The 25071-nt window shown below is 44.5% G+C and overlaps 1 protein-coding gene across 3 annotated transcripts in view; it reads left to right on the top strand.

Moving 5' to 3' along the window:
- The window catches only part of FAM81A (family with sequence similarity 81 member A), a 123901-nt gene that overhangs the window by 43175 nt on the left and 55655 nt on the right, over window positions 1-25071 (top strand). Inside the window, exon 1 of one of the 3 annotated variants that reach the window (XM_060005876.1) lies at window positions 1912-1978. The exons of 1 other annotated variant lie outside the window; for it this stretch is intronic. The gene's annotated coding sequence lies outside the window, so the exon portion shown is untranslated. Of the gene's footprint in view, window positions 1-1911; window positions 1979-25071 lie in introns of those variants that run through there. One more of the 3 variants, XM_060005878.1, reaches the window with a different exon arrangement.

Genomic DNA, 25071 nt, shown 5'->3' with positions numbered 1-25071 from the left:
AGGCCAGCAGAAGTACAGGAGGGAGTTTCCTCTGTTTTGCAGATGCTCCACTCTGAGGATTATAAGGATTGCTGCCATTCTCCTAGGAAGCCAGGAATGGGTGCCCTGCAGCTCTGAATCAAGGGGGAGTGGCAGAATGGAGCTGGGACCAGGGAAGAGAGTGGGATAGTAAGGGCGGGGGGTGGAAGAAATGAGCAGAGGGGACTTTCATGTGCCCATCTGAGATGTACACCTTATACTCTGGAAGGCAACCCAATGGGGACAGGCAAGAAGCATTCTGAACCTTTCTTGGGACTCTTGATGGTGGGCTCTGGGTTTGAATGAGTACTTTCCCGTAAGACCTGCACGTCTTTCCAGACATAGCAGAGACTTATGTATGTTTCAAATATATTTTCAGTGGGAGAAAGTCAGTGGGAAACTGAGTGATACTGTTATCAGGATGACGTAGGATTCAATTCCATATACGTTTACTGAGTGCGTACCATGTGCCAGGCAGTGGGAATCAAAGGGAAAAAAGGAAAGAATAATCACTGAGCTAAAGGGATGCTCCTAGGTCAGATTTCCACACCATAGTTCTCCAGGTCATGCACTCTCCTTATCACAATGTCAGTTTCATGCTGTCTGTGGTTATTTGATTGATGTGTTTCCGGCTGTAAGCTCTATGAGAGCAGAGATTCCTGTCTCTTTTTCTTTTTCACCATTGTGTATGCACAGTTCCTGGAGTTTGACAAGCATCCAATAAGCATTGTTCACTGAATGTTATGGATGCATTAGCCCTTTGTGGGGATAGTATCCCGTTTTATAGGTATGGAAACAGAATATCCAAGACCACATAGAAGTAACTGCTGGAGAGAGGACTCCAGAACAACTCAGCCTGACTCCACAGCCCAGGGTCTTTCTACCAAATTCCCCCTTTCCCTGGGTCGGAGAGGCTGTGGCTGGTGGAGGAGACGGATAGGAACACCCTTCCTGGGTAAATACTAGCGACACGAAAGAGGTATGAATCGGAGGTGGGCGTAGGTGGGGGTCCCCAACTCTGCTTAAATCCCGCCCACAGAGAGGAAGCAAATTTCTGAGTGGATCGGCGTGTGCATCCTGCTCAGAATGCACATTGAGAGGAAGGTGCGAAGAGTTAGGACGCCCTAGGAGGCGGGCGAGGCAGAAGGGAGGAGGAAGGGATGTGAAGAAGAGGGGTGGTAGCACTTCTTTCTTGCGTCGTGCCTGCTGCCATGAGACCGGATCCTTGGTCCCAGTGGCCGGTGTCAAGGGGATTCATTAGATGACACTTGGCCGCCTCGAGGGTTAGTTAGTGCCGCTGCACAGGTGGGGCGTCAACGCGCAAGCTGTTTCCCAGACGGTGGCCTCATAAAATAACTTCTCCTCGATTTGGAAGGGGATGGGGGTAGATAATAACGCTTTCTGTGGGAAAGAGGTTTGGTAAATAACGGATGTTAGGGCTCTGAAGAGAATTACAGGGCAGGCACCATGGCTATTATCTTAATCAGGCACCATTTCAACACCCCTCTCTTCAAGTCAACCAGCCCTACAAGAGGACTTATTTTCCAATAAGCGAAATCCCCGCCCGCCGACTCCGAGCGGCTGGGCTGCGAGCTGGGTGGGAAACAGCAGCGGGAGGAGAGGCTATTTTGGGTGTGGGAAAGCGGAGGGAGGAGGGGCGGCGCCGCGGGGCTGGGCGCGGGCGCGGGGAAAGCCTCCAGCTCGGGCTGCCACGGCAACCGCGTCCAGGCAACGCGCCCGGAAGCCGCTCGGGCGGCGCGCGGCTGCTCGCGCCCCCCGGGAGCCGCGAACCCGGCCGGGCCGCGCGCCGGGCCAGGCGGCAGGCGCGCGCTGATTGGACGGCGCTCCCCGCGGCGCGGGCCCGCAGCCGGGCGCCTAGCACAGCCAGCGCCAGCGGCCGCCGCACCCAGCCGCGCCGGCGAGGACATGGGCAGCCGCGGCGCGCCCGCCCCCCGCGCCGGTGAGTGCCGCGCCCCGGGCCCCCGCCCTGCCGTCTCCCGTCGCCCGAGGCGGGAGCTCCCCGGGCCAGCCGGTGACCTTGGGGCGGCCGCCGGGGGGCCGGGCTCGGGGGAGAGAGAGCTGACGCTCATGTGACCTGCTGCCGGCCGGAGGGTTTAACTGCATGCTGACGCGAAGGGATGAAGTTGGGCACCGAGCGCGACTGGCGTTGCATTTTTGCGGGGGCCGGGGGAGGTTGCATGCTAGCAAGCCAGCAGAAGCCCCGAGGGACTGTTTGGGGGAGCTGGGGTGGAGCACGGATTGCCAGGGGGCAGTGCCAAGTCAGCCGTCCCGTTACTCAGAGCAGAGTGACCTTGGGCGGGTTCACCTCTCTGCCCCCTCCCCACCCCTTTCTCATCTTTAAAAGGAGGGGCTCGGGTTCTTTGAAGTTCCAGGGTGCTGTTGTGCCGTCTTACGGTGAGCTGAGGAGGGGCCCCCAAGTACTGCAGGTACAGGACATACGAGGCTTAGCCTTGTTTCTCCTACCAGGGGTTTCCATTAATTGGCTCTCAAAGTGGTAAGATACGTTACCGTTTTGTGAAAGATTATGGAGAGAAAGCAGTGGCTGATGAGAGAGTGGCTTCTCCTGATGCCCAGGTTAAAGCCTCTTGAGTGCTCTAAAGTCATGCCCAAAATCAGGGTTAAGACTCCTGAGTTCTTCCCTGTAGTTAATCTAATAGGAAACTTTGTATTTGAACAGGTAGAATCCAAACCCAATAGTGGCAGAGGCAGCAGCAAATGAAGTGAGTCATTTCTTCAATATGCACGAGGTTGTGTGTGTGCGCGCGCGTGCGTGTGTGCCTGGCTGCGCTCACGCCCTCATCTTAAAGTCTGTGTATGTCAGTGTTAGAAATTATTTCATCGGAGTAAGCAGATTTGAACCTACAGAAGTGCAGCTCTCTCAGAAGCAGGGGCGAACACTTGCAGCTTGCTCTTTAAATGAGTTGGGTTTGTGAAAGTAAATATGTTCTTTACTGAGAAACATCCCTAGCGTTTACCCATTGGGGGATGTGGGGGGCGGGTGAGGGTAGCAGTGCTCCTGAGACTCAGTCATCTGTGTCACCTCTTCTGTTCTTAACACTGGCTGGGGCCCCTTTCTGTATTCTCAGTTCATAAATTCCCCTCTTCCTGGGAGAGCGAAGGGAGGGAATGTCCTGTCCCTCTCACAGGTTTGGGGTTGCCCCATCTGTCTTTCTGCTCCAAAGCAAACCTTGATATTCCTTCCAGTCTGATTTCATCTGTATAAAAATGTGGGTTGGGAAGACAGATTTTTCAGTGTTAATGAATAAGCTTCTGCAAGCTTGTTTACCCAAAGGTTTAATAATCTGTAATGGTTTACATATTAGAAATCTGATAGCGTTCAGACAGAAAAATCCTTACTGCCCAAGAATCCAGCCACTAAGCCCTACAGACCCTTTAATGAATCACACCTCATTACACTTGGATCCCTTAATAACAAACTGTTCAGCCTCCTGTCCTGCAGGCTGCTAACCTGTGTGTCTCCAACCTGCCTTGCAGTCTCTTGTTTCTTACATCCTGCAGCCACATGCCTTTGTTTTCATTTTGCTGTAGCTGAGTCCATCACCTGTCCGTCCCCTAGCTCCAGAGCCTGAGTGAACAACTTCCCTCAGAACAGCCCTCTCCCATCTCAACCGGTGCAGGGACTGGGCTTCCCCTTGCTTCTCAGTGCTGCCTCCAGACCATTAACCCATCCCTAACAGAGTCTTCGCGCAACACGTCATGCTGTCTGCTTGTGCCCTATACCCTCCTTATCTTCGGAATCAGCGCTTGCCAAACCTGGTGGCTCCTCAGAATCACCTGGAGCACTTTGAAAAACGCAGCTCTTTAGACTCTCCTAAACATACCACATTAGAATCATCAGGTGGGCAAGACCTAAACATTTTTATTTTAAAAACAAACCCAAAAAGAAGGAAACAGAAGGGGAGGGAAGATGGGGAGGGAAAAGAGAGTTCACCAGGTAATTCTGATGTACGCCCAGGTTTGGGAATCACTTCACTTGATGCTACAAAAAAATTAACAAACAAAGAAACAAACATGAACAACTAACTTGGTTCTGTTCTCTACCTTGTCTCTTGCTGGTGACTTTGGCATCACTGTTGAGGCTCTATTAATTCACTGATCTTGAAGTTCATCAAGGTCCTCAACATCAACTTTTATGGCCTTGGTTTCTACTTTACTTCAGCCACTCACTTCTTGAACTTGTTTAGTCATGGGAAGTTTTTCCACCTTCAAGATCTGGAACTTGGATGTCAGTTTGCTTCGCCGATTCTTTCCACTTAACTGAACCAGACTAACCGTCACTGAAGACTCTGGTCCCGTAATCACTTACTGTTCCAATCCCTTTATGTCTCTGTTAATCTATTTGGAGTGTATACGTTCCAGCCATTTCGGTTTTGTCCAGAATCCGAGAATCCTTTGTCTTAACATGTTGGACTTCTCATATTCCAGTCCTCAATCCAAAATCACCCTCATCATCTGCTTTTCCTTCTCCCAGTCTGCCAAGTTATCGCAAAGACCTTTGCACTGGTTCCACTGTAAACTTATGCTAGCTCTAATTTCACCTAGGTCTTACTTTTCTGTGAAAAAAGAAATCCATCTTTTATGAACTCCCAGCTGCATTCCATTAGAGGTTATGCCAGACTTTTCCATTCCTTCAACTTCCAGTCAGTTTCCTTTCTGGAGACAGCCTTTTTTCATTCACAAGATTAAGGATGTTTATATTGGAGTTTACTGCCTTCTGCTTTAATGTTAGTTCCCACTGTACCCTCCTCACCACCCCAAGCATTCTTTTTTACCCATCTTTGTCCTTCTTTATTTCCTCCCTCTGAGGAAAGAAATGTCTATCAGTCCCTTACCCAAGATTAACTCACATGTGTTGCACACTTTGTCTGGACTTTTCCCCTTCCTCCTTGCCTCTTTTGGGAACTTGCTCCATTTGTTATTCCCTTTCTCTAATTTCTTTGGTCCCTCCTTACTCTGCCCCAGCCCTCACTCCACCCTATATTCAAATCATCTTCTCATAATAAAAGAAATTGTGCTAGAGTCCCAGCTCCATCCAAGAGAACTGTCTGCAGTGATGGAAATGTTTTGTATCTGTGCTGTCCAACGTGGTGGTCACTAGCCGTATTGTCACTAGTAGCCATATAGTCACCAGTAGTCAGATGTGACTGCTGAGCACGTGAAATGTGGCAAGTGTGACCGAGCAACTAAATTTCTGATTTTTGTAAAATTTCAATTAAATTCAGTTGAAATAGTCACCTGGGGCTGATGGCTGCTGGACTGGGCAGCGCAGTGCTGCACCCTGCTCCTCTGTTGAACTGTCCTCAGGTTTCCCCGCCTTGGACTGCCCACTTACTCCTTCTGGCCTCAGCCCCACCTTTCTGTTGAAACTGCTGTCGCATAGGGCTCCAGCAGAGGTGTCCAGGTTGCAGAGCTGAGGCCTGTACCCTGTCTCCCTGCTCCTTGGTCTCTGCCCCGCATCTGGTGCCAGCGGGTACCCTTTTTCCCAGCCTCTCTCTTTCCGCGTCTCCTTGTCACTGGCTCTTCAGGGGCAACTCAGACCTCACTTATCTCCTTTCTCTTCCTGACTTCTGAATGGGAGGTTCAGTGGGATCCTGTCCTGGGCCTTTTTCTTACCTGGCCTCCTCCCTTCTCCCAGCATCAACCCCATCTCAGGGCCAACATTAGTCGCTAATGGACAGTTACCTTGTGCCTCACGGGGCACCGTGGTTCTCTTGTTATCATGTCCTTCAATCCTCGCTCCACGTCTGTGAGGCAGATAGCCTTATCGTTGCTGTTATGGAGTGAAGAAATTGAAGCAGAGAGAAATGAGAATAACTTAAGCAATTGTTACTACTGCTGGTTGTTAAGGAGCGAACTGAGAGAGCAGCCCTGGCAATCTGCCTTCGAGCTCTGCTTTTAACCAGGTTTTACTCAGCCCCCCCAGACGCCTTCAAACCTCCATTTCCAGCTTTCTGAATCCCATTCAGAATTTAATACCCAGAAGCCCAGCTCTTTTGTCTCTAAACAGCTCTTCATCCTAGCTTCCTTAATCTTTTTTCCCCTGTTAACTTTTTATTTTGAAATAATTCAGATTTACAGAAAAATTGCAAGAATCATTTAAATAATTTCTATATACTTTTCATCCAAATTCTATAAATAATAACTATTCACCACACTTGCTTTTTCTCTCTCACACATTCGCTGTCTTTTTCTACACACATACACAAGCACGCACACACACATACATGTGTTGTGATTTTTTTTGAACCTTCAGAGTAAGTTATGGACATGATGCCCCTTTACCTCCACCCTCAGATACTTTAGTGTATATTTCCTAAAAAATACAAGGGCATTTTCTTGCATAACGAACATCAAAATCAAAACATTGACATTGATTCTGTACTATTATCCAATCTACAGACCTTATTCAGGTGTCACCAAGAGTCCTAATAATGTTCTTTAGAGCGAAAGAAGGAAAAAAAATCTTAAAAAAAAAGCCTCTTCCTGGTCCAGGATCCAGGTCCAGGGTCTTGTACTCTGCTAGTTGTCTTGCCTCATTAACTTCTTTTATTCTGGGCAGTTCCTCAGTCATTCTTTGTCTTTCATAACCTTGCCACGTTGGCAGGGCGAGGCTGTTTATTTTGTAGAATACCCTTTAACTTGGGTTTGTCTGGAGTTTTCTCGGAGTAGGTCCAGGTTATCCATCATCAGAAAAGCATCCCACGGGGAGAGAGACATCACGTCCCTGTCGGTGCATCTGTCATGATTTTCGTGCTGTCATCATCCTCTCTGTGACCTGCTTTTGCTCTCTTGGGTTATTCTGACTTGTCTCCTCTTCACACTCCTACATCCAGTTGGCTGTTGAGTGTTGCGGCGCTCCCTGCGCAGCCTCCTTCAATTTGTCCCTTCCTTTCCATTCCTCCTGTCTCTCCTGTTGTGGATTCAAGGCCTCCGCGCATGGTCCTGGCAACTGTTGATCATGGCTTACCAGCAGGAATCCGTGTGTGCGGTAATTTTCACTGGTCAGTACTTCCTCTGCTCTGTCCTCCCCTCCACCCTTTCTCGAGCCATCCTGCATTTCCTTGACCCACCCCTTTGAATAGCCCACTCGAATGGCTGCTTCTCAAATGCATTTCCTGCTGGCCCAGTTCAAACTGATCCTGCCCCTGTCTGGAGGCCCTGCGTGGCTTGTGCCACCACTTGGCACCTACCAGCCTCTTCACTCTTGCATGGTGGCTCGTCTGTTCTAGTTCCCTATTGAATCGAAGCTCTTGAGTGCGGGAGCTGTGTCTTATTCAGCACTGCAGAGGCTCAGTGTATATTTGTCGACTGGACAAAATGACTTGATTAGAATCATTAAGCGAACGCGCAGGCTGACCTTAGAGTTGTCGGCTAGCGTGCCGTACGTGGTGGTAGGCGTGAGGCCCGTGCTTTACTCTGAGGGTCAGGTAGGTGTTGGTTCACAATAGGGCCTGTTAGCAAAACGATACGTAATTCAGAAAGGTATTTCCATGTTGTAAGTGGAATCAATGATTCCCCCCCCATGACATCTTAACTTTGTGTATATGTGTCAAGACAAAGAAAGGGCAGGTTGGATTTTTTAAAAAAAGAAGAGAGAGAAACCTAACAGCATATTAAAAAGTGGCCCATCTATTTCTTCACACTCCAAGTGAACAGCTGAATGTGTGAGGAGCAGTTTCTCAGGCTCACATCCTCCCTTCGAGCCCTCGAGCCACCTGTTCTCTCCTCTCCATTGTCACCCCGACTCTCTCTCTGCTCCCGTCAGCGCTGCCGCCCTTCCTCCATGCTCCCTTCACTGTTTCTCCTCTTCCTTGTTTCACTCTTTCTGCCTGTTCCTTTCTCTTAATAATTCTTCTATTTTCCTCCTTCTCCCTAGATTGATTCTTTTCTTTCTTGACTTCTTGGATGTGGTTTCATGTCCCACAGGTTTTTAACCTAAAAGCAGGTGAAAAAAGGATAAAACAATGGCTTTGTACTACTCGGTGGGCTTTTTTTGATTCCCCGCCTCTCCCCGCCACCGAGGGTCAGTAGATCTTGGTATTGTAAAAACGTAGTCATCAGTGATAATAAAATGGTTTATGTGATTACCTTTCTGCTACAGCAAGAGAGTTCCTGGGAACATGCTGATAAACATCAAAAGGGCTGAAGTTTTCAGTCTGTTAAGGCAAAATTGGTGCTTGAGGTCAGCAATCCGACCGCAGGGTGGTGAGTTGTTGAGGTTACTGGAACAGGAGTATTCCTCCTTGAGGTGTGCCTGCACTTGCTGGCTACGGTCAGCCTTTTTTCTCTCCTGAGAACGCTTTTGTGCCAATAACATCTCTGGACAAAGTAGCTGCAGAAGTGAAGGCAGGAGATTCTGCTGCTCAGCTGAGTGGGGCTGAAATAACAAGCGTGTTTACGTGGGAGAGAATGAGGGGGGTTGCTTTTGCATTATGGAATTCTTAAAATTGTTTAACCGGGAAGATGTTATTCAGAAACCCCTGGTGCCTTCAGCTTGTTTTTTGTTTATTTCAGATTTCTTTTTTTTTTCCCCCGTTTTTAATTATCTCTAGAAGAGCTCAGGAGGCCTCCCCTGCCCTCTCTAAAATAGTTATAATATTAATGTGCTGAACTCAAGTCGTTACTCCAGACAAAAGAGTCTCTCACAGACTCCTGTGTTCGACGGGGAAGTCCAGGCCCCTCCCGCCATGTATGAGGAAAAGGGCAGAGACAGGAGGCTGGATCTTTCTTTCCAGCCCAAATGCTTAGCTTTTCAGCCAAAGACTGGTGTCGGGTATGAACCCAAAAGTCACGACTAGCATTGTGTCCGCGTGAGTATACAGAGTCATGCCTTCCCCTCCTCTGTACTATCCTGGATGCATCGGGGGTGTAGGTAGTTTGGGAGGGAGAGAGTTTACGCAGGCTTTTCATAATACTTTTTCTGTTCTAGCTGGTGCATTCGGCAGATTCCTTTTTTAACATGTGGTAATGTGTCTTCTCTAATGCTAGAAAGAAAAGTTGCCAAATATAGCTGTGGATCATAATAAAACACCCTAAAGGTAATACGAACACACTTCTGGTGTGGGTGCGGGCATGGGTGAGCGCCCGTGCTCACTGCAGGGCAGCCTGGAGCAGAGCTCACGGCTGGAAGGCACCTTGAGTCAGCAATTGATATGTCATTTGGGCAGAGCCAGTCAGTAATTAAAATGATGGGCCTTACCAAAGTAGAACAAGCAAATGAACCAATGTTTACGAGCATCTGTGAAGGGGCACTGCACCCGTCTCAGGGGGGTTCCAGATCCACGTGGTGTGTAGTCCCTGCTGCCCGACCGCAGCTCAGCTGGGGAGACAGAACCCATGAAAAGTTCAAATTAACAATAGAAGATTTAAATAGCATTTCAAAATAGCTGTTATTAATAGATGGGAACAGAAACCAATCTGTTTTTGCAGGGATTCTCCTAAAAATGTTAGCATCGTTCCAAGCTGTGCAGAGTGGATTAGAGCAACATCGGTGGCCACTCCTTGAGTTCCAGGGGTCCCGATGATTTCAGTCCACTCGTGAATCCATCTGGACCTGTCGGAGGCCACGTGTATGTTGCAGATTTACAGGATCCCATCAGTGATGCAGCAGTCCCTGCCCTGACTGCAAGGCCACCGTAAATGATTTGAACATTTTGAAGTTCGTTTTCGTATGGGTCAGAAATACAGCCACCCTTCCCCTTTCTACCATCGACAGAGTTCCCCTGGTGAATGCACTCATGCGGAGCGGAAAGGACACAGGTCTTGCAAGGTGGATTGAAGGCCATTTCCACAAAAATGATTGGAAATAACTGCCTTGGGACCCTGTTGGTGGCGGGGTGGGGGAAGGACTCACTTTCCCTGGAGCCGAAGCTGTTTGGAATGCTGTGCTGGTGGTTCCCACTGATGGCAGCCCCGAGCCTGATAGAAGGGCAATCCAGGGCTCCACGGGGGCTTTAACGCGGGTCCTGGGCTCAAGCCTCCTTATGTACCCACAGGGAATGGGTACAAATTAGCAAACTGGGAGTTGTGCAGTCGATACAGAGTTTCAGTTTTGGAAGGTGAAAAAGTTCTGGAGATCTGTTGTACCACAATGTGCATGTAGTTAATACTATACTCTAAACTTAAAAATGTTTAAGGTGGTCCATTTTATGTTATATGTTTTTAACCACGGTAAAACAAAACTTAACAGCAAACTTACTTTAACTGAGCCATTGACTCTTTTACACCCAGAATGAGTCGTGTCTCTTTGGTTTTGAGAGCTAGAAATGGGCAATTTCTGCATTTTCTGTTTGTTTGTGTGTCTTTTCTCATTGGTTCATTCTTTTATGCAAGAAGTTTACACTTAAATTTTTGTCTTGAAAATAAAATACTCTTTGAAGTATTTTGAAAAGAAGGAAAAGTAGAATAGAAATGTACCCAGGGCCATTGTTTTATTTCTTTGCACTGTTTAAAAAAATATTATTATAATAGTACTTCTAGCACAGGAACCCCTGCCACACTGTCTCCAGGATGGCTGAGGGATTTCTGGGTTGCTGGGGTAATGTGCTATTGAAAAAATATATATATCAGACTGTGTCAGGTAAGCTTCATTTGCCGTTGACCTAATGCGTCCAGAGAGGGACGTTTTGTTGTGAAGATGCCCAACGTCGTAGAGGCTGTGTAAGGCCTTACAACATTCCTTCCTTTGGAGACTTACCCAAGATTTCCCTCAGATCCACCTCATAACCATAATGCCATCTACATCCCAAAGTATGCTAGCCCAATATATTTCTAGTAAGTGATCTCGGAGGGACAGCAGTGAGCGGTCCTGAGGAGAGATCTTAGTTCCCTGCCCAGCAATTGAACCTGGGTAGCCTGGATGAAAACCAGGAATCCTAGGTGCGAGTCCACCAGGGGCTAGAGGCTAGAAGCAAATTGGCCCTAGCTCTTTACCCCGTTTGAAAGCAAGAATGTTTCAAGGAGGCAAAAACTGTAAAAACAGGGTTTCCCTGGTGGCGCAGTGGTTGGGGGTTCGCCTGCCGATGCAGGGGACACGGGTTTGTGCCCCGGTCCGGGAGGATCCCACACGCCGCGGAGCGGCTGGGCCCGTGAGCCACGGCCGCTGAGCCTGCGCGTCCGGAGCCTGTGCTCCGCAGCGGGAGAGACCACAACAGTGAGAGGCCCGCGTACCGCAAAAAAAAAAAAAAACCCAAAAAAACCAAAAAAACTAAAAACAGGTACAAAGTGTATTATTAAAGACACAGTACAACGTATGGGAGAGCACACAGAGAAGCAGTTTGTTTATTTAAGACAGAAGCAAGGCAGAAATACACACCTGGAGGGGAGTGTGGGAGTCCCGGATGAGGAGTGCAGTGAAGAGGGGATTTAAATCACTTACAGGGGACAACCCTTCCGGTCTTTGTTTACATTTGGCCAATTATCTCGTTTCTTTTTTCACACCTGACTGGGCCTAGGACCCCCCCCCCAAGATGTGTGCGCAACTTTTTGCTAAGATGGATCCCTCCGCAGACGCCTGTGGGTGCATTCCACACTTACGATGGAGTGACACCCCCTCACTTTTTGACCCCCAAGGCGCCTTCCTGCGCATGTGCAGACAGGGAAGTTTTCCTTGACCTCAGGAGTGGGCACCTTATCTCTTTACTTTAGCAGAACTCAGCTTCTGCCACAAGCTTTGTCCTTGGAGTGTCTGGGTGAGAACAAAGCTTCAGTTTTACTCCACTTGACAGACACCAGCTGTCTGGCCCAGGGGCCCATCTATCTCCTGCCTCCTAAAGATGGCTCATCCCTTCTCCAAAATTCCGGCCAGATATAGGGAGAGGTGAACTGCCTCTTAAGAAGGAGACAGGGTGTGCTTATTTATGCTGTTTCATTTTCTTTGTACATAGTTAGGAGTCACTCCCCCAGTCTGAGCCCCGTTATTAATTTATGGAAAGTTCCTGCTATTACCAGTGGTTCTTCTTTGACCTTCTTATCAGTGCTTTGGCTTTTGAATTCGTCATCCCTGGCCTCAGTTGCACAGCCCTCTGCCTCCTCTTAGTACTGAAAACACATCATTTACGCAGATACCGGCTCTTCACACTATAGAACAATCTTAGCGATTTGACGCAAGGGTGGGGTAGGGAAGTAGCATAGAAGGTAGCCACAAGTCAAGGGAGCATGCGTTCCTGCAGAGAGGGGCCCCTGGTGGTCAGATGGGAGAAGAGTGAAGGCAGGTGAGGGTGGCCTATGCGCACAGAGGGGCTTGTCCTTGATAACTCATCCATCTCTGCTGGCCCAGGGTCGGGCAAGCTCCCCACCTTGGAGAGGAAGATGGCAGGGGTAGAACTTAAAAATTTGAAGGGTCCTCTAAGCTCATAAAATGTTTGCACCACCTAAATTGTGCCCCAGGGCAAAGCTCTGTTCCCAGGCCCTGGTTATGGTTCTATATAGTACGGAAAATCCAGTTTCAAATCTTGTTCTTAAAAAAAAAAAAAAAAAAGATAACATTATAGCTAGTAAATATTTTCTATGTTACTTCATACTCTTTGTAACCATTATTTTAAAGAGCTATTGGTATCCTTTTGAGTGGATGTTCCATGTTTTAACTACTCTTTTGTTGTTGGACATTTAACCAATAACCATTTATAGAAAGTGTTGACATCTAGATAAGGTCACATATTCAGTATGGAAAAAGGCGTGAAGGGTAGAGATTTGATGGACATTAGTTACTGTTGCCCTGTAATTCTAATTTGGTGGTCCTCAGAATGTACAGGGCAAGATTGAGTTCTGTGCATGTCCTGAGGGACTAACAGTTGGACTCCCTTCAAGCTCATGGTCTTTGCAGATTTGGGTTTTGTTTTTTTTTTGCGGTACGCAGGCCTCTCACTGCTGTGGCCTCTCCCATTGCGGAGCACAGGCTCCGGACGTGCAGGCTCAGCGGCCATGGCTCACGGGCCCAGCCGCTCCGCGGCATGTGGGATCTTCCCGGACCAGGGCACGAACCTTTGTCTCCTGCATCCGCAGGCGGACTCTCAACCACTGCGCCACCAGGAAAGGCCAGATTTGGGTTTTTTTAAGTGAGGGCAGGAAGAAGTAATTTTCTTTCTTTTTTGATGATATAATGAAAAATAAATGGAAGAAGTTAAACAGTATGCATTTAGTTGAAGCCCCCTGTAGTCCTCTGTCTCCCACTCAGAGATGAATATGACGTTGATTTGGTGTTTGTCATTTCTACATTCGTCTTTAGATGTTATAGATTTGGCATATTATTTGGCATATTTTAAACTTTTATGAAAATGTCATCATAGTGTCCATACCCTTCTTCAGCTTGCTTTTTTACTTAATGTATTTGTGAGAGTGGTTCGTGTTGGGACTTGTCATTCTAATCCAGTTATTTCCACAACTGTTTGTTCTTTCACTGCATGAATATATCACAGTTTATCCATCCATTTGCCTAATGATGGGTGTTCAGTACCCCCTCTCTGCCCACTTTTTTGCTCGTAGAAAACAGTGCTGCCTTAAGTACTCTTCTAAAGGTCTGCTGTGGACATGTGTGAGAAGCTTTCTGGGTATTTCTTAGCAGTGGAATTATTGGGTCATGAGGTTTGTTCATCTTCAGCTTTACTAGATATTGAGGATTACTTTCCAAAGTGGTGGTACTTCCCATTCCCACCTGGTGTTCCCATTGTCCCACATGTGCTCCCGTCTATACTCAGTCTGCCAATCTGATGGGATAAATTGGTATCTCTTGTGTTTTTATCTCTTGCAGCAAGTTAGATTTATTTTATAATTTTCTTCCACGGGCCAGAACAGAGCCAGTGTTAGGAAAGAAACTGTTAAAGTTCTTATTCTTTCTATAATATCCTTTTTTAAAAATTTTTTATTTTTAAATTTTATTTTTGGCTGCGTTGGGTCTTTGTTGCTGCGTGCGGGCTTTCTCTAGTTGCGGTGAGCAGGGGTTGCTCTTCATTGCATTGTGCGGGCTTCTCATTGTGGTGGCTTCTCTTGTTGTGGAGCACGGGCTCTAGGCGTGCGGGCTTCAGTAATTGTCGCATGCAGGCTCAGTAGTTGTGGCTTGCGGGCTGTAGAGAGGAGGCTCAGTAGTTGTGGTGCACAGGCTTCGTTGCTCTGCGGCATGTGGGATCTTCCCGGACCAGGGCTCCAACCTGTGTCCCCTGCATTAGCAGGCAGATTCTTAACCCCTGTGCCACCAGGGAAGTCCTTCTACAATATCCTTTTGAGATTTTTCTAACACAACCATTTAGATATCTATTAAATGACTTAAAAGTTAGATTATGAAATAAATATTCTCTTCCCAGTAATCAAAAGTATACCCTATATAATTTGGTGTCAGAGTCCCAGCTGACTGCACCTACCGACGGGGTCCAGGTGACTGCCCCTTGGCTGGTCTCTGCTGTATTCTGTCGGTTAGGAGCAAGTCCCAGGTCCCACCACACTCAGGGGAGGGGTTTACCCAGGTATGAATTCCCGGAGGTTAGGAGCATGGGGGCCACCTCTGCAGGAATCTGGCCTTCACAATAGGTCCCATGTTTCAGTGTCATGGTTTAAATACTCAGCACTGTTAGGACAGTCAGAGACGTTCAGATTTCAGAAGACTGACTTACCCAAGTGCAGTTCTCATCAGAGGTGTCACGTCAGAGTACTAATTCATGATGAGAAGGGAAGCTGGCAGGTAGCCTGGGGCTCGAGTTTGCTGATTCCTGTGTTTTCTCCTTTTGTGCACATCCACATGGGAAGCTAAATGATGTGCTTGGTGAGTGCGGGCTCAGGCAAGAGGAGTGACAGGATCATCTGAGTGGCCAGTGTCATTGAGCCCTGACAGCTTCATGCATCCCTGTCCATAATAGGGTTCTTCCTGCTACCCCAGTTTCTTAGGTTCTTGGAAACACTGATCAACTTTGCCTCTCCATACTCTGCTTTTACTAGACATGCTGTGTGTCCCATCTCCCTTTCTGGTTGCCCATTAAGTCTCTAGTTGGAATATAATTCAGTTGATTAAATTCAGCATTTTGAAATGACTTCATTGTAGTCATCTCTCCTTGAGATTCATTCATCCAGCAAACACTTATTGATCAGCTATGTGCCAGGTGCTTGCGACTGTGCTGTGGACAGTACAACTCCTCATGGAGCTCACAGTATAGAGCCGAAGACTGACAGTGAGCCAGTGAGCACAGGCGTGATGACTGCCTTGTTTCTGCTGGGAGTATTGGCGGTATCTTGGGTTGTTCTTACAGATCTGCTGATTTCATCCCTCCTTGATTCTTTAGGTTTCATTGTCAGTGTCTCACCTTAACTTCAGTTTTGAAAGTAGCTTGCAATCTGCCCCACTGACTTTTTATACCACCTGTGTCATTTTGTAGAACAAAGGAAAGAAAAGGAAAACGAGACCAAAAAGTTGAACTAAACCTGGACTATAAATAGTATTTCAGTGTAGATATCCATCAGTCAGGGGCTGCCTAACGAGTATGATAGGTCCATTTAATGGAATATTATGCAGGCATTAAAAATTGTGATATGTATCTTTACATATTGACAGAAAGATGTTCAGGATATAGTGTTATTTAGGAAATGCAGGGTACACATAGTATAGAGTAGGATTTCATTTTTTTTCATAAAGGAAAATTATATGTATCCTGAAGAGAGATCTTAAAACAAGGTAAATTGATGTACATATCAACACTCTCTGAGTGGTGATTTTCAATTTATTCTTCATACCTTTATGTAGAGCCTAAATTTTTAAATTATATTACTTTATTAATCACAAAAAGCATTTTTCAGTTTAAGGAAAGGTGTTTTTTAAAATGTTCCAAATTTCTTCATACAAAGTATGTGTGTTGCAATTTGTGTGTATGTGTGTGTGTGTGTGTGTGTGTGTGGCTTGTGCTGCGAGGCTTGTGAGGTCTTAGTTCCATGACCAGGGATCAAACTCGGGCCCTCGGCAGTGAGAGTGCAGAGTCCTAACCAGTGGACCGCCAGGGTATTCCCGCAAATTGTTTTTTTCATGTATGGGCTCTGGTTTCAAAAACACGAGTTACAGTAGCATGGCTTCAGTCCAGCTGTAACCTCAGCACACATCGGTGCCGGAGGGACAGCTTTGGCCAAATGAAAAGGTAATAGCAAGTACCTAATGATTTCCCCACTAACCCACCACAGTAAACAATATAATAGGGCTTTAAACAAATGAATACTATATTTGCTGAACCTTTTACATAAAGTTTTACTTTAGAAAACAGATCTATTTTCTGTCAGATGTGATGAAAGGACATTAAGCAGGGAAGAGAAAGGAACAGCCCTTTTTGGAAGCATATCCAGTGCCCCGAGGCCAGACTCTGTTCTGGACACCCCACCACCTCTCTATGGGTGATGCCTGCTGATGAAAAGGCCGGGGCCCTAGGCTCAGATCCCTGATCTCTTCCTTCCTGTGACATCGGGCCAGTTGCTGAACATTTCTAGGTCTCTGTTTCCTCTGGTTAAATGGAGGTGATAAGATCAGACCCTTCACGAATGATGGTGAGGATGAATTCCCTTAATGCCCACAACCATGCTGCATGAATGGGGTCATGGGGTCAGCACTCCAAAGAGGGAGCGGCTGTTAGTTCTGTGGTCCCCAACCCGACAAGCCCACTAGGATCTTAGTTATTGGGGAAGCCGGGCTTCAAATAAGGACCTTCCTGACCCCACCACCCATGTCTCCCACGATAGAAAAGTATGTTGGACTGTAGCTGTGGGAAGGGAGAGCGCAAAGGAGGGAAAGGAGAGATGGTAGGGGGAAGGAAAATGGACTGTGGAAAGAGAAAGTTAAGAAGAGGGAAAGAGCAAAAGAAGATGAATGGAGAGGGGTGAGTGGGAGGAAAAGAGAAAATCAAGCGAGAGGAGGCAGTGAGAGGGGAGGGAGAAGAGCTGAATAGCAATGGAGAGAAAGGAGTAAAGAGGCTCTGAGGGAACCCTCAGTCCCTCTTCCCTCCTGGGCCCCATCCTGTCCCTCCCAGGAGGGATTCCTGGTCCAGCATCTGCCACTGCAACCTCTCCCCTATTCTGACATGCTCTCGCCGCTGGCTGTTCACTGCCCTTGAGTTTCCCAACCCTGATCAGTCCTTGCTGCCCCAGGACAGAGTCCAAGCGTGAGCCTGGCCTCAGAGATCAGTTAAGGAACACTCCCACCTGTCTTCCTAGACACGCCTTCCACTGTTCTCCGCCCTCTCTCCTTTCACTCTATTTTTAACTGTAAGGAAATCAGCTTTTTTTTTTCCCCACCACCACATTACAACGACTTAATTCATAAATGCTTTGCCTATTTTTTAAATTCTGACACTCAGCAGAACACATCAGTGCTGTATTGTAATAGTAAACTGAAAAACTAAATTTTAATGTTTCCGTAAAAATTGTCATTTTAATTTGTTAAGTTCATGTATCATTTTACATTAAAATGATATACAGGTATTTCTATCCAGTGTCATCTTACTTACAAAAATAGAACAATTTATTGGGATTAATGTTTCCTTTTGTCATTAAATACTATATATGTATCTGAGAATATCTCAGAATCCTTATAATCAGAAATAAATGTTTTGGTTTAGATAATAGCATTTCCCTTTACTCTTCTTTTAACCTCCAAATTCTGTTGATGTATCGCATATTTTGGGCATTGTAATTTTACTTTCTCTTATTTCTTTCAATTCTTCTGTCTTTGCTCTACCTACCTGTCCCTTCCCCTGATTTCCCCAAGTTTTTAAACTCATAAACTGGAGATTGATATTATAACAGCAAAATATGGCACGAACAAAACAGTGTACGACCCAGACCTGCCTGATAGTGTTGCAGACCCACTTGTGGTGCTAGAGATGAGATTTATAAACATGCAAGAGCTGATGCCCTCAGGCAAGGGAGCCAGAATTAATAGGAAGATCTGGAAACAATTTTTGATAAGTCACTTAATCCAGTGACATTTATTTTTCATCCTTATTCATTAGGAATATAGATCCCTTTGTTCTGGCAAAGAATCATGATACTAACCGACCAAGAGACCTAACAGATAAACACTTGCCCACCCACCACACTCATGAAAAGGGCACCAATTCCAGACAGACGTCAGTGTGTGTTGTGGACTCATGCCATGTGACATTTTCTCTCGCAGAGTGGATAGTGCTTGGTTTGTTACAGGGAGGTGTGTTATTGAAAAGCAATCTCAGACAATGAGTGGTGGGTAGACTCCTTTTTCAGGAAGGGGATGTAGCTGGGCTTCTGTAGCTCAGGCAGGATAATTCCAGGTGGATGAAATGACTTTCAGAAGAAGGCATTGCAAAGGTCTCCATTCATTCCCAGGTATTATATTGAGTGACTAATGTTTGGGATTCGGTCTCCGTAGAGAACTATACTTTTAACTAAACCGTATTCTCTGATGCCTTTATTGCTGCAATTTCTGATACTGGAACGCTAATCATGCTCTCATTGTGTGGATTCTTTTTCTAAAAAAAATATTTATTTATTTATTTTTGGCTGTCTTGGGTCTTCGTTTCTGTGTGAGGGCTTTCTCTAGTTGCAGTGAGCGGGGACCACTCTTCATCGCGGTGCGCGGGCCTTTCACTGTCGCGGCCTCTCTTGTTGCGGAGCACAGGCTCCAGACGCGGAGGCTCAGTAGTTGTGGCTCACGGGCCCAGTTGCTCCGCGGCATGTGGGATCTTCCCGGACCAGGACTCAAACCCGTGTCCCCTGCATTAGCAGGCAGATTCTCAACCACTGCGCCACCAGGGAAGTCCATTGTGTGGATTCGCGTAGGTCAGCTCTGTGTCCGTTAGGATTTGAAACGTGCCCTGAAGGAGCATATAAGTTAGTAGGGGAGACAGACTATTAAACACCTAAGAATAATAGGACATAGTGAGTAGTATAAAACACACAGAATAAAGAGCTAAAGGATACACACGAGGGAGCCATTTTATTGAATTGAAGGGTTGGTGGGGCCTTACAGGATTAGTACGAGTTTTCTCGGCAGGCAGAGGTGGGAAGAGCATTTCTGATAGAGCACACAGGCAAAGGTATGATGGCAGCAACGTGCTGCAGGACGGTGGTAGGTGGGGCGGCTTTGGGGAAGGTTAGAGTTAACTGGGCTCTGGTATGGAGTGGCCAGGGATGAGGCTGAAGAAGGGGTTAGGCTGGGGTGTGTTGAGAGTAAAGGAAGTAGAGGGAATCCCGGAGTGTGGCACAGAGAAAGTATGGCACGACCTCTCTGTTCTCTACTTTGGGAACTCCTACTCATTCTCATCAGTCCTTCCCTGAGCTAGTTGCTACCCAGGAAAAAAACAAAGCCCTCTCCCTTTTTCCTCCCCATTTTTTTTTTTTAATGTTAAAATTTTTTTTTCTACATTGAGGTATAATTGACATATAGCATTATATTAGTCTCAGGTATACAACATAACGACTCTGTATTTGTATATATTACAAAATGATCACCACCATAAGTCTGGTTGACGTCGGTCAGCACAATGGTTACAAAATTTTTTGTGTGTATGATGAGAACTTTTAATATTTACTTTCTTAGGATCTTTCAAATATGCAATACAGTATTATTAACTATAGACATCATGCTGACATTACATTCCTATGGCTTATTTATTTTATAGCTGCAAGTCTGTTCCTTTGACCCCCTTCACCTATTTTGCCCACTTCCCAGTGCCTGGCTCTGGCAACGATCATTCCATTTTCTGTATCTATAAGTTTGGTGGGGTTTTTGTGTGTTTGTTTTGTTTTTTAAGATTTAAAGTAAGATCATACAGTTGCAAATGACAAGATTTTATTCTTTTTTCTGGCTGAATAGTATTCCACTGTGCATGTGTGTATGTATTTGCGTGTGCGTGGGTGTGTATCTGTGTGTACATCTCACATTATCTATTCATCACACTTAGGTAGTGTCCATATCTTGGCTATTTTAAATAATGCTGCAGTGGACATAAGGGTGAATACAACTTTTTGAGTTAGTGTTTTCTCCCCATGCGTTTCTGTTCATATGATTAGTTAGCCAGTTATCCCAGTGTTTCCTGGTTGGTGGGGATGTCTACCTTTCTCTGTAGGCTGTGAAGCCCTTGAGGGAGGGGATTTTTATCTTACCTGTTTAGGTTGTCTACATAATAGATGCAAAATGTCTCTTAGGTTGGGTTATTCTATAGATTAACACTCCAGCTAAGTTATTTTACAACTTCAGAATTGTAAAGATTCTGTGATTCTAAATATTAACATCTTTCACACTGGCTTAATTTTTGTAGTCTAAATGGCAAAAATTATTATCTTTAATACTGAAGAACTCCTTTGGCATTGTAGATTGTTTGGCCTGAATCACTTTTTTTCTTAAATGCATTTTGTTTAAATTCAAACTTCTTTGTCTAGAAAAGTAAATGTTCACATTTTGAAACTCTAAAAATAACATACTGGATAGATGATGCCAAAACAATGGTTTCAATCAGAAATGCTTTTTGAATCCAACATCTAAATGAGAACTAGTTACTGAATCAGATCACAGTTACTAGGCATTGTTTTAAGGCAATTAACAACAGTATTGAGAAACCTAAGTAATGAAATTTTTTTGAATTTTATTTTATTTATTTTTATACAGCAGGTTCTTATTAGTTATCCATTTTATACACATCAGTGTATACATGTCAATCTGAATCTCCCAGTTCATCCTACCCCCCCATCGCCCCCGCTTTCCCCCCTTGGTGTCCATACATTTGTTCTCTACATCTGTGTCTCTATTTGTGCCTTACAAACTGGTTCATCTGTACCATTTTTCTAGATTCCACATAGATGTGTTAAATATACGGTATTTGTTTTTCTCTTTCTGACTTACTTCACTCTGTGTGACAGTCTCTGGGTCCATCCACGTCTCTACAAATGACCCAATTTCATTCCTTTTTATGGCTGAATAATATTTCATTGTATATATGTACCATATCTTCTTTATCCATTCGTCTGTTGATGGGCATTTAGGTTGCTTCCATGACCTGGCTATTGTAAATAGTGCTGCAGTGAACATTGGGGTGCATGTGTCTTTTTGAATTATGGTTTTTTCTGGGTATATGCCCAGGAGTGGGATTGCTGGGTCATATAGTAATTCTATTTTTAGTTTTTTAAGGAACCTCCATACTGCTCTCCATACTAATGGCTGTATCAATTTACATTCCCACCAACAGTGCAAGAGGGTTCCCTTTTCTCCACACCCTCTCCAGCATTTGTTTGTTGTCTGTAAATTTTCTGATGATGCCCATTCTAACCGGTGTGAGGTGATACCTCATTGTAGTTTTGATTTGCACTTCTCTAATAATTAGTGATGTTCAGCGTCTTTTCATGTACCTCTTGGCCATCTGTATGTCTTCTTTGGAGAATTGTCTACTTAGGTCTTCTGCCCATTTTTGGATTGGGTTGTTTGTTTTTTTAATATTGAGCTGCATGAGTTATTTATATATTTGGGAGATTAATCCTTTGTCCGTTGATTTGTTTGCAAATATTTTCTCCCATTTTGAGGGTTGTCTTTTCGTTTTGTTTATGGTTTCCATTGCTGTGCAAAAGCTTTTAAGTTTCATTAGGTCCCATTTGTTTATTTTTGTTTTTATTTCCATTACTCTAGCAGGTATGTCAAAAAAGATCTTGCTGTGATTTATGTCAAAGATTGTCCTTCCTATGTTTTCCTCTGAGAGTTTTATAGTGTCCCATCTTACATTTAGATTTCTAACCCATTTTGAGTTTATTTTTGTATATGGTGTTAGGGAGTGTTCTAATTTCATTCTTTTACATGTAGCTGTCCAGTTTTCCCAGCACCACTTATTGAAGAGACTGTCTTTTCTCTATTGTATATCCTTGCCTTCTTTGTCATAGATTAGTTCACCATAGGTGCGTGGGTTTGTCTCTGGGCTTTCTATACTGTTCCATTGATCTGTATTTCTGTTTTTGTGCCAGTACCATATTGTCTTGATTACTGTAGCTTTGTAGTATAGTCTGAAGTCGGGGAGTCTGGTTCCTCCAGCTCTGTTGTTTTCTCTCAAGATTGCTTTGGCTATTTGGGGTCTTTTGTGTCTCCATACAAATTTTATGATTTTTTTGTTCTAGTTCTGTAAAATATGCCATTGCTAATTTGATAGGGATTGCATTGAATCTGTAGATTGCTTTGGGTAGTATAGTCATTTTCACAGTATTGATTCTTGCAATCCAAGAACATGGTATTTCTCTCCATCTGTTTTGTGTCATCTTTGATTTCTTTCATCAGTGTCTTATGGTTTTCTGAGTACAGCTCTTTTACCTCCTTAATTATGTTTATTCCTAGGTATTTTATTCTTTTTGTTGCAGTGGTGAATGGGATTGTTTCCTTAATTTCTCTTTCTGATCTTTCATCGTTAGTGTATAGGGATGCAAGAGATTTCTGTGCATTAATTTTGTGTCCCACAACTTTACCAAATTCATTGATTAACTCTAGCAGTTTTCTGGTGGCATCTTTAGGATTCTCTATGTATAGTATCATGTCGTCTGCAAACAGTGACAGTTTTACTTCTTCTTTTCCAATTTGTATTCTTTTTATTTCTTTTTCTTCTCTGATTGCTGTGGCTAGGACTTCCAAAACTATGTTGAGTAAGAGTGGTGAGAGTGGACATCCTTGTCTTGTTCCTGATCTTAGAGGAAATAGTTTCAGTTTTTCACCATTGAGAATGATGTTTCCTGTGGGTTTATCGTCTGTGGCCTTTGTTATGTTGAGGTAGGTTCCCTCTATGCCCACTTTCTGGAGAGTTTTTATCATAAATGGGTGTTGAATTTTGTCAAAAGTTTTTTCTGCATCTATTGAGATGACCATATGGTTTTTATCCTTCAGTTTGTTAAATGGTGTATCACATCGATTGATTTGCATATATTGAAGGATCCTTGCATCCCTGGGATAAATCCCACTTGATCATGGTGTATGATCCTTTTAATGTGTTGTTGGATTCTGTTTGCTAGTATTTTGTTGAGGATTTTTGCATCTATATTCATCAGTGATATTGGTCTGTAATTTTCTTTTTTTGTAGTACCTTTGTCTGGTTTTGGTATCAGGGTGATGGTGGCCCTGTAGAACGAGTTTGGGAGTGTTCCTTCCTGTGCAGTTTTTGGGAAGAGTTTGAGAAGGATGGGTGTTAGCGCTTCTCTAAATGTTTGATACAATTCACCTTTGAAGCTATCTGGTCCTGGACTTCTGTTTGTTGGAAGATTTTTTTGTGTGTGTGTGTTTTTTTTTTTTTTTTTTTGTAGTATGCGGGCCTGTCACTGTTGTGGCCTCTACAGTTGCGGAGTATAGGCTCCAGACGCGCAGGCTCAGCGGCCATGGCTCATGGGCCTAGCCGCTCCGTGGCATGTGGGATCTTCCCGGACCGGGGCACGAACCCATGTCCCCTGCATCAGCAGGCGGACTGTCAACCACTGCACCACGAGGGAAGCCCTGTTGGACGATTTTTAATCACAATTTCAATTTCATTGTTTGTGATTGGTCTGTTTATATTTTCTGTTTCTTCCTGGTTCAGTCTTGGAAGGTTATACCTTTCTACGAATTTGTCCATTTCTTCCAGGTTGTCCATTTTATTGGCATAGAATTGCTTGTAGTAGTCTCTTTTGATGCTTTGTATTTCTGCGGTGTCTGTTGTAACTTCTCCTTTTTCATTTCTAATTTTATTGATTTGAGTCCTCTCCCTCTTTTTCTTGATGAGTCTGACTAAAGGTTAATCAATTTTGTTTATCTTCTCAAAGAACCAGCTTTTAGTCTTATTGATATTTGCTATTGTTTTCTTTGTTTCTATTTCATTTATTTCTGCTCTGATCTTTATGATTTCTTTTCTTCTGCTAACTTTGGGTTTTGTTTGTTCTTCTTTCTCTGGTTTCTTTAGGTGTAAGGTTAGATTTTTTATTTGAGATTTTTCTTGTTTCTTGAGATAGGATTGTATTGCTACAAACTCCCCTCTTAGAACTGCTTTCGCTGAATCCCATCAGTTTTAGATCGTTGTGTTTTCATTGTCATTTGCCTCTAGGTATTTTTTGATTTCCTCTTTGATTTCTTCAGTGAACTCTTGGTTATTTAGTAATGTATTGTTTAGCCTCCATGTGTTTGTGTTTTTTACATTTTTTCCCTGTAATTTATTTCTAATCTCATTGCATTGTGGTTGGAAAAGATATGATTGATATGATTTCAATCAAATCAAGGAAGTCATTGATATGATTTCAGTTTTCTTAAATTTACCAAGGCTTGATTTGTGACCCAAGATGTGATCTGTTCTGGAGAATGTTCTGTGTGCACTTGAGAAGAAAGTGTAATCTGCTGTTTTGGGGTGGAATGTCCTATAAATGTCAATTAAATGTATCTGGTCTATTGTGTCATTTAAAGCTTGTGTTTCCTTATTAATTTTCTGTTTGGATGATCTGTCCATTGGTGCCAGTGTGGTGTTAATGTCCCCCACTGTTACTGTGTTGCTGTCAATTTCTTCTTTTATAGCTGTTAGCATTTGCCTTATGTGTTGAGGTGCTCCTGTGTTGGGTGCATATATATTTATAATTGTTATATTTTCTTCTTGGATTGATCCCTTGATCATTATGTAGTGTCCTTCCTTGTTTCTTGTAACATGCTTTATTTTAAAGTCTATTTTATCTGGTATGAGTATTGCTACTCCAGCTCTCTTTTGATTTCCATTTGCATGGAATATCTTTTTCTGTCCCCTCACTTTCAGTCTGTATGTGTCCCTAGGTCTGAAGTGGGTCGCTTGTAGACAGCATATATATGGGTCTTGTTTTTGTATTGATTGAGCAAGCCTGTGTCTTTTGGTTGGAGCCTTTAATCCATTCACGTTTAAGGTAATTATCCATATGTATGTTCCTATGACCATTTTCTTAATTGTTTTGGGTTTGTTTTTATAGGTTCTTTTCTTCTCTTGTGTTTCCCACTTAGAGAAGTTCCTTTAGCATTTGTTGTAGAGCTGGTTTGGTGGTGCTGAATTCTCCTAGCTTTTGCTTGTCTGT

The sequence above is a fragment of the Delphinus delphis genome, chromosome 2 (assembly GCF_949987515.2).
Source record: "Delphinus delphis chromosome 2, mDelDel1.2, whole genome shotgun sequence".
In the NCBI taxonomy this organism is placed as follows: Eukaryota; Metazoa; Chordata; class Mammalia; order Artiodactyla; family Delphinidae; genus Delphinus; species Delphinus delphis.
Note: the sequence above shows the minus strand (reverse complement) of the source record. Positions and strands in the feature narration are given on the sequence as shown.